The 9,375-nt window shown below is 44.0% G+C and overlaps 1 long non-coding RNA gene across 2 annotated transcripts; it reads left to right on the top strand.

Annotated features, from left to right (window-relative positions):
* The first annotated feature begins 1,392 nt into the window (after positions 1-1,392).
* LOC134482393 (uncharacterized) lies at positions 1,393-9,112 on the top strand. Of its 2 annotated transcripts, none has more exons than XR_010058425.1 (2): positions 1,393-1,568; positions 8,482-9,112. It is a non-coding gene; the product is annotated as an uncharacterized LOC134482393 (long non-coding RNA). The 2 variants fall into 2 exon arrangements; XR_010058426.1 differs by lacking the exon at positions 1,393-1,568 and adding an exon at positions 1,837-3,152.
* The last annotated feature ends 263 nt before the right edge of the window (positions 9,113-9,375 follow it).

Raw genomic sequence — 9,375 nt, 5'->3', positions numbered from 1 at the left:
TTTGATGGCAAATAAGTGCCTTTACCTGCTAAGCCATCTCATCAGCCCAATGTGCTTTTTCTTGCGGACCTTTTCTTTCTTTTTTTTTTTTTTAAAGATTTATTTATTTATTTTGTATATGAGTACACTGTAGCTGTCTTCAGACACACCAGAAGAGGGCATCGGATTCCATTACAGATGGTTGTGAGCCACCATGTGGTTGCTGGGATTTGAACTCAGGACCTCTGGAAGAGCAGTCGGTGCTCTTAAACCACTGAGCCATCTCTCCAGCCCGGACCTTTTCTTTTTTAAAGTCTTCGTTTGTAGCTAGTTTTCCATGTTATCTGGGTTACTGGTCACAATTAAGTAAGTAAACCAGGGGTTGGGGATTTAGCTCAGTGGTAGAGCGCTTGGACCCTGGGTTCGGTCCCCAGCTCCGAAAAAAAGAAAAGAAAAAAAAAAAGTAAGTAAACCAAATGGTAATCCAGTGTGAGAAGTTACTAGGCAATCAAGCCATTCATTTACAGTGGCATCCTCCGTACAGGATCAGGGCAGTGTTAAATGACTAACAGAGTTGTGCAGCTCTGTGGCACTGTGGATCGTGAGGATTGGAACAGGCAGCACTCTCAGGCATGCAAGATCACGTTCATTTGCCAATGACAGTGACTGATTATAAAACCACACCCAGGAAGTAAAGGCAGCCATCTTTGTGTGTGTTTCATTCAGAGTTATTTTGAGGCAATTTATTCTTTATTCTTTTGGCACTGCCATGTCAAAGTTCTCAGTAATAATAGGTGCATTTCACAACTTTTATAGCTAGTCACATTTTTTTTTCTTTTCTTTTTTTCGGAGCTGGGGATCGAACCCAGGGCCTTGCGCTTGCTAGGCAAGCGCTCTACCACTGAGCTAAATCCCCAACCCCAACTCGTCACAGAACGTCAAGAACTATACCACTTTTATGATGCCCTTAGTCTTGGTAGCACTTTACAAAGCTTCACACAGCTCAAATCAAATAAATGAGCATCTCTGGAGAAGTCTCGGGATTCACTTGGTAAAGTAACCACAGGATTTCATGCCGTCTCTGAAGTTTCAAACCACTGTCCCTAATAACAGAGAATTCCTGCCAACATGTGAAGTCTTGATGGGGTCACTTCCTTTTCAGCAATGTTAGGAAATCCCAAAATAAACTCAGACTGTAAATACATCTTTTATAGGTACAGCACAAAGGTTCCCCTTTTTATGCAATAGAACGGGACTGTATAACCCGTTTTTGAATGAAATGAAGGCTCAACATGAATGAAGCTGACCGGTAAACCGCCTGAAGACCGACTATTTCTGTTGGGTCAGCAGCTTTGAGATCTAATTCATTCAGGCGGAGGACTGAGTTCTCGCGAGAGCATTTGTGGCGGCCGAGCCACCTGTTGCTTCCACCAACCAGCTTTTCTCCTGTGAAGGTTTTCGAGCTCGTATTTACGTGTTAAGTTGTGACACGCAGAAGAAAGGGCTAACCTACTTAAATCCTCTGAGTTTTTCCTTTTACATTTCGTCAGTTCACCCGTATCATGTCGTCTCTTTTCTTCCCTCACCCGGTAAGCTGAAACAGGAGTGGGTGTTGTTTGACCCATAAATATTTCGTTATGAACTACTGGAAGGCAGAGCCTTTAAAATGTTCCATTTATATCATTCAGTTATTGTTCCTCGTTGTCTCATGATATTTTTTTGCTCTCCCTTTTTACCTTCCAACCTCCTTTTTTCCCCTCCCCCCGTCTCCCACCTTCCCTCCCTCCCTTGTCCCCCTTCCTTCATATACAGTGGGTCTCATGGTAGACCAGGAGCTGGTTGAGGCTGAGGCTGACCTCGAACTCCCGATCTTCCCATTTGTACCATCTCAGTGGCTGGGATTACAGCCTATGTGTCACTACTCTGATTTAGAAGGTGCTAGGAATGGAACTCATCAGGTTTGGCATGCTATGCTGGCATTCTAACCACTGAGTTACATACAGCAAACGTTTATTTTAGGGTTTTTCAAGACAGGATTTCTGTGTGTAGTCCGTTTGCCTCTGTCTCCAGAGTGCTCCCTTTCTTTCTTGAGACGAGGTTTTTCTAGTGTCCTGGCCTCAGACTCCCGATGTAGGTGACATTGACTTTGAACTTCAGATCCTCCCACGTCTGCCTCCCAAGTGCTGGGATCATAAACATGAGCCACCCCACCAGCTGTATATCTTATGCAGTGTCTAAACCCAGGGATCCCTGTATGGTGAGCAATTTGGTCACCGACTGGGCTACATTTCCAGCCCCTTCTTAACCATGTGTTAATGTAAAACTCCATGGCAGTAAACCCATTGATTCTCCTGTGCAAACATTGCTTGCTAATGCTTGCCTCCAGAACTCAGGCAAGGCTTGACCTCACTCTCTAACCCTAGCTAGTCTTGAACTTGGAACCCTCCTGAGTCCACCTGCTAAGTGCTGCTAGGATCACAAGTATGTACCACCAGGCATGGATCAGAATTTCCTTTATACGGGTAATCGTCCATTGTTTAGCACCTTGCGTGTGTGTGTGTGTGTGTGTGTGTGTGTGTGTGTGTGTGTGTGTGTGTGTGTGTCTATGCTATTCTTTCATAGTGCTTGAGGTTGATTTATCTCTGTTTTCGTTTGTGGATTCTCTGAATTCTTTGTGGGCAAAGATACACGGAAAGCATGTGGCGCGGCACGTTTTAAAATCCTAAGAGCTGTGCGATCCCGGGTTCCAACATTGAAATCCAACTGTTTGTAAGATGTTGACCAAAGCACTGCTGTATCCTGTGTTTGTTTGTTTGCTTTTCTCTTTGTTTTTCCCAGAGCTCGGAGAGGAGCCCAGGGCTCCACGTGGTCTATGCCAACGTGGCTCTGATGAGCTGCAGCCTCACCCCATTCCGACCCTTCCTTTGGACCCCTCCGCTAAGTTGCCTAGGCAACCAGCCTTGAACTCACTCCGTGGCCCAGCAGGCCTTGCGAGTATGCTCCTCCTGCCTCAACCTCCCTAGCAGGTGGATTTATCAGCCTGTGAGGCCAACCTTGGCTCAAGATGAAGCACTTAAATTATTTTATCTGTTTGAATGTTCTGCCTTCTTGTGCATGCCTAGTGGCCTTGGAGGCCAGAGAAGGCATTGGTTCTCGTGGGACTGGAACGACAGGTAGCTGGGAACTGTCACCTGGGTGCTGAAAATCAATCCTGGGTCCTCTGGGAGAGCAGCCAGTGGCCTTAAACACGGGTCATTAGAGCAGTAGAACAGCTCTCTACTAGGCTGTTTGGTTCTGCGGGTGGACTGTCTCTCTCTTGTACCTCGTGGCCGAGCATTCAGAAACAGAGAAATGGCTCTTGCTCACTGAGGCTGGCCAGGAAACAGAGTGTGGATCTAACACACTGAGTCAGCGTCTGGGCAAAGACAGTGTATCCGCTCCCAGGCACCGTTTCTCAATGCAGCCAAGGTCTCAGCTAAAGCAACTCTGCTCACTCTAGCAAGACCTTCCTGATGTCCTCTCTTGAAAGCATGGGACACAGAGATAGATGTCTGACAGATGGGTGTCAACAGGTATTTTGCATTATTGATATCAAGCAGGTAGTGGTAATCTGATCATTCTAAATTCATTATCATCAAATCACTTACATCTTGACAGGCTTGCCTCTTGGAAGCATTTTTTTTTTTTCTGACTCCCACATTGTCCCAGACTACTCTTTTGTTTGCTTGAAACAAAGTCTAGCTATGTATCCCCGGCTGGCCTAGAACTTGCTGCGCAGTCTAGGTTACCCTTTGCCTCCCGAGTGCTTGGATTACAGGCATTCACCTCCATGCCTTGCTTGGTCTAGTTTAAAATCTGACCAAGATCAGTGTCAGGATATTATGATGACAACATTGACAATAATTGTCTGAGTCGTTTTAAAAGTTATTAAGTACAAAGCCCAACCATGTCTATTGCAAGATTCCTCTCGTTGACATCGAAGAGGTCTGTTTCAATAGGTTTTCCTGTATTTTGTGGCTGCTGTGTGTGCAGATGTAGAACCCAACTTTCACAGAAAGCCCTCAGAGTTGCAGAAGGAAACTTTCCAGTAGGTTTTCCCATCCTAAGAGTTTTCATTTCACAGTGGAGTCCAGCCAGTCCTACCAACCTGAGGCCTTTATGAACCCCAAGCACGGTATAGAATAAAATTCTCTAATCAAGTGAAAGTGGCACCCAAAATATGCAGACGTGGAGAATCATGCAATGGTAATGTCAGATGGAACTTTGAGGTTGAGTAACTCCACGATCCATTGTTTCTTGGGTTTGTAAATAGAAAAACCCAATGAAAGCCCTGGATCTTTTTCTTTTGAAAAATGGTCTGTCATTCTGCTTACGGTTTTCTAATGCACATTGCCAGGCTTCAGATTAAGACTCTGATGTCAGGAGATGTTGGCCAAAGGACACGGAGTGCTGGTTAGGTGGGATTGCATAAGAGGCCTGCCGCACAGCAGGGGGACTGTACTTGCTGATATGTTGCGTCCTTGAAATATGCATCCTTGCCACAAAAATGACAATTATGAGGGGCAATTAGCAAAAATCTAACCCTTCGACCATGTGTATGTATCTCAAGAGATCATGTAGGCCATGATAAGTACATACAATTTTACTGCTAAGCTTTTAAAAGAATTCATTTTTAAAGAGATGTGAATATCACTTAACTCCTCCCTTTCTAGGAGGCACAGTGGTTAGAGGATGTTCACATGTTACAGAGTAAGGCAGGGTGAGGGTTCACTGCAGTGCAAAGGGATTGTTAATATAGGTTGTGAAACTTCTTCTGTGTGTTAATGAGTGTTTTGTTCTGTTTTTAAACACTGGGGACCAACTCGCACATGTAATCAAGAACTGACTCATATAAACTGTGTTCCCAGCCCTGGCTATGAAACCCCCTAACTGGAACTCACCTGACTTAGGTGGATTGATGGGAGAGCTCCCGCATCCCACCCCCATCCCCCATCACACACACACACACACACACACACACACACACACACACACACGCCTTACCCTTTGGTTTTAGATTGTACCTCATACCGTCACCTGTGGGATCCTCTGCTATGCATGTACTAACTCTGACCAGGACGGAAGCCCTCTGCTCTGTTCAAACGCCAGGTGAAGGCAAGAAGGAGTACGAAACAGATCTCCATCCCTGACCCCAGGGCTCCTCACCTGCTGTGAAACTTGACCCCCATGCCTTTGCCCACTTTACTAAAGCTCATCTCAGCAGAGTAGCATGAAGGCTGTGGGAGAGGCCTGGAGTCTCTCAAACAGGCCTGCTAAAGCAGGCATGACGAAAGCAGACATGGGGCCTGAGAGTCTGGCAGGATTAATGTTAAGCAAACGCAGCATTTGGAGAGCTTCATCTGCTTCCATTTTTTTCACGCCCCTCTCCCAGCTCGAAGCCAGAGTTCTGGAAATGTTTTGTATTGTAGAACTAAGCAACTGGATTCCTGACATTGTTGAAATGTATTTAAAAATCCCCAATTTTATGAGTCCTGGGCAATTAGCTTAGACAAAATGCACATGTCGGTAAAGGATTGCTCTAAGGCCAAGGAGGAAGCTTAGATTGATGTTCCAGGAAGAAAGCGCTTTCCCTGTGAACACATGTGCTCTCCAGCAATCACAGACTGAAATTTAGAATGGTAGCCGTAAATGGGACGAGCGGTTTCGGCGACAACTTAAACTGTGTGTGTTTTGCTGCATGTGTTTCTTTAAAAGTTTTAAACATTTATCTTGTTTTACGTGTATCTGTGGTTTGTGAGCATGCCTGTACACATTCCTGTAGCACCCGCAGCCAGCCTGGTATTTCCTGGAACTGGAGTTACAAATAGTGAGCTGCCACGTGGGTGTTGGGAATCGAACCTGGGTCCTGGAAAAGCAGCCAGCACCCACTTAACCACTTAACCACTGAGCCATCTCTGCAGACTCACATGTATTTCTTTTAAGACGAAATTTATTCTGATGATTGAGTGCCTAGTATGAACATTGCAATATACGAAAATAAGAAAATAAAACCAATGGAATTCCAACGAGCAGAAATCAGGTTTGGACATTTGATGTATGTTTTTCAAGCTCTTCTCTATGACATATAATTACCCATGCTACGGTCACATGTTACATGGAAAACAGCATCTTTGTATTTTTAACCCAGGCTACAGGATAGGTTTTCAAAAAGTTATCTTTTCTTTTCCTTAGAAATCTTTTTTTTTTTTTTTTTTTGGTTTTTAGTGTGGTGCTGGGGATGAAACTCGGGCTTTCTGCCTGCTCCACATGTGCTCTACCACTGACCTACTGACCTACTGACCTACTGACTTACTGAGGAAGCCTCTGGAGAGGAACTGCACCATGCATTCATGTGAACCTCTGTTTAACTGTTATTCTGCTGTTAGTAACCCTGGGTCTCTTCAGTTTTCGTCACTGAATGCTGCATGTGGATCCTTGATTACGTCTCTACTTCCCGCATTCTTTCTAGTTTTTTTTTTTTTTTGCCATATGTTATTAATTGTTCTCTACAAGGCTGTACTAACTTATACTCCCATGCACAATATATGAATGTGCCCCTTTCGATCCTCTTACGAACATTGGGTGTTTGAAAATTGATGCCAATTTGGTGGACTAACTATGGTTTCTGCTAGGGTTAATATATATTCCCCCCCATGCGTTCCTGTGATCATGGACATCCTGTGATGAACTCAAGTTTCATTGTAACCATATGAAGGTTTGGTGGATTGATCCATTGTGAGGTCTTCATTGTCACCATCACCATATATGTATCTGTATGTATGTGTGTGTATGTGCATTTGTATGTATACACATGTAAAAGTATATATATACATGTGTATATATATATACAATATATATATATACATATACATATATATATATATACATATATATATATATATATATATTTCTTTTTTCTGTGCACCACATGTGAACAGTGCCTGCTGAAGCCAGAAAAGAGTGTCAGATTCCCTGGAACTGGAGTTACAAGTGGTTGTGAGCCACCATGAGAGTGCGGAAACTTGAACCCAGGTCCTGGAACCTAAGTTCTCTGCAAGAGCAGCCAGTACTTTTAACCACTGAGCCATCTGTCCAGCCCTAGGAGGAGGTCTTTATGTCATCCTAAAGTGCTCTTTGAAAAGTCTTCTTGGTCTCTGAATTGGTTCTCACAACAGGCCTGCTGGGCCCATGTGATAACTTACATTCCCAGCTGCATAGGAAGGTGGAGCAGGAGGAGGGCAGTTCAAGGCCTGCCTAGGTAACAGTGAGTTCAGAGCATCCTGGAGGACTTGGACAGACCTTGCCTCATTTTATTTTTAAGACAGATCTTTATACAGACTAAACTGGCCTTGAACTTGCAGTAGCTGACGATGACCTTGAACTTGGTTTTTAACTCCTGATGTTCCTGCTTCTACTTCCCATGTAGTGGCATAACAGACATGTGCCAACACCATCGTTTGTGTATGTCATGTATGCCAGGGATCCATCCTAGGGCTTTGTGCATGTCAGGCAAGCATTCTACTAGCTGAACAAAGTCCCCAGCTCTGTCAAAGGGTAAGCATATTGATATAACAACAACAACAACAACAACAACAACAACAACAACACACACACACACACACACACTAGTAGGAATATAGCTTAGTGACAGAGACCTTGACAAATATGTATGTGTGTAAGACCCTGAGTTCAGCCTCTAGTATAAGAGAAAAGAAAGAAAGAAAGAGAGAGAGAGAGAAAGAAAAAAGGAAGGAAGGAAGGAAGGAAGGAAGGAAGACAGAAGACAGGAAAGACCAAAACTTGCTACTGCCTGGCTGCTCTGACTTCCCATCTGACGTATGTGACCTCTTCATCCTGCAAGCTCTCCTGCCACTGTGATTCCAGTCACCGTGGGGTCCTCAGGAGAGCCAAGCCAATTTCAGTGCTATGTGCCCTTAGACCCTCAGAACTGTGAGCTTAATAAGCCTCTTTCCTTCAGACAATCTGACAGGGAGAGCTAGAGGGAAACCTCAGCTGTATAGCAAGTTCAAGTTAAAGTCTCAGGACACTTTCTCTAGTGACAGGGAGCGCTCTGTTGGAATCTGCATCACTTTGATTAGTTCACACACGACAAATGGCTGCTGAGCCGTCAAGGGACGGCTCAAAAGACCAACCAAACGCTGAGTTTACACAAACTCTACAGAGTTGAACATCTCACTGTGTTTGAAACAAAACATGCTTTACACTCCCTGTCAGACTTAATGTTACAAAGAAACTAAAGAGCAAACTAAAGCGATCTGTTTTAAGATTACGCAAGGAAGTAATTAGTCAAAGTATGATGCTTTAAACTCTTCTCCCTTATATTTATCACTTATTTGCTTTTCTTCTAATGTAATACTGGTTTTTCTGCTATAGTATTTATCTTCTGAAACTTGGTTCATAGTCATTAAATATTTTGAATATAAATTCTTCTTATATTTTCAGTATAAATTTTCCTCGTGTGTATCACAAGCTGTCATGCATCACAAGAGCCTCCATCTCAAGCAGGCTTGAGGAATGAATGGAATGGAGTAGCCACAGGCAGGCCTTGGGGCGCTGGAAGGCATCTGGTTTCTCTCAAACACTCCCACTCTAGTTGCCAGAATTTTACCATTTTCTTCAGCGCCTCATACTTTAAGATTTTAAGGATCACGATGCCGGATCTGGTGGATACTATGCCTGAGCGGTGTCCCTTCGGCTGAGGCTAGACTGAACTGGAATAACCTCACACTGCTGCTCCTGATCAGACAAACTTCTTAGTCACAGACACATCCTCCGTCTGCTCTCTTCCGACTACTTCCGGTGAGCCAACCTTGGCCTGGAGTCTGTCTTTGCTCCTAACTTCGCTTCGTTCCAAGACTGTAAGAACTGACTGCACTCTAGCACACTGTGTGTGGTTGGGAGAGGACCCATTTCTCATTGAGTCTGCTTTGGCAGAACCATTTGATTTGATGGGCTACAGCCTGCACTCCCCTTCAGACAAAATTTGCTAGGACCTTTGAGCCTCAGAGAACAGAGGCTAAGAAACTTAGAGCCTTAGAGAACAGAGCCCAACTTAAAAGTAGTCTAAAAATGAGGGGTTTGTTGTAATTTTTATTACCTCCATTTGTGTATATTCACACACATGTGTATGTGTGTTTGTGTGTGTGTTTATGTGTGTATGTTTGTGTGTGTGTGTGAGTGAGTTTGTGTGAGTGAGTTTGTGTGAGTTTGTGTGTGTATGTGTGAGAGTTTGTGTGTGTCTTTGTGTGTGTGTATGTGTGTGTGTTTATGTGTGTGTGAGTTTGTGTGTGTGTTTGTGTGTGTGAGAGTTTGTGTGTGTGTATGTGTGTGAGAGTG

This window comes from Rattus norvegicus, chromosome 16, assembly GCF_036323735.1.
Source record: "Rattus norvegicus strain BN/NHsdMcwi chromosome 16, GRCr8, whole genome shotgun sequence".
In the NCBI taxonomy this organism is placed as follows: Eukaryota; Metazoa; Chordata; class Mammalia; order Rodentia; family Muridae; genus Rattus; species Rattus norvegicus.
This window is presented reverse-complemented; position numbering and strand designations above follow the sequence as displayed.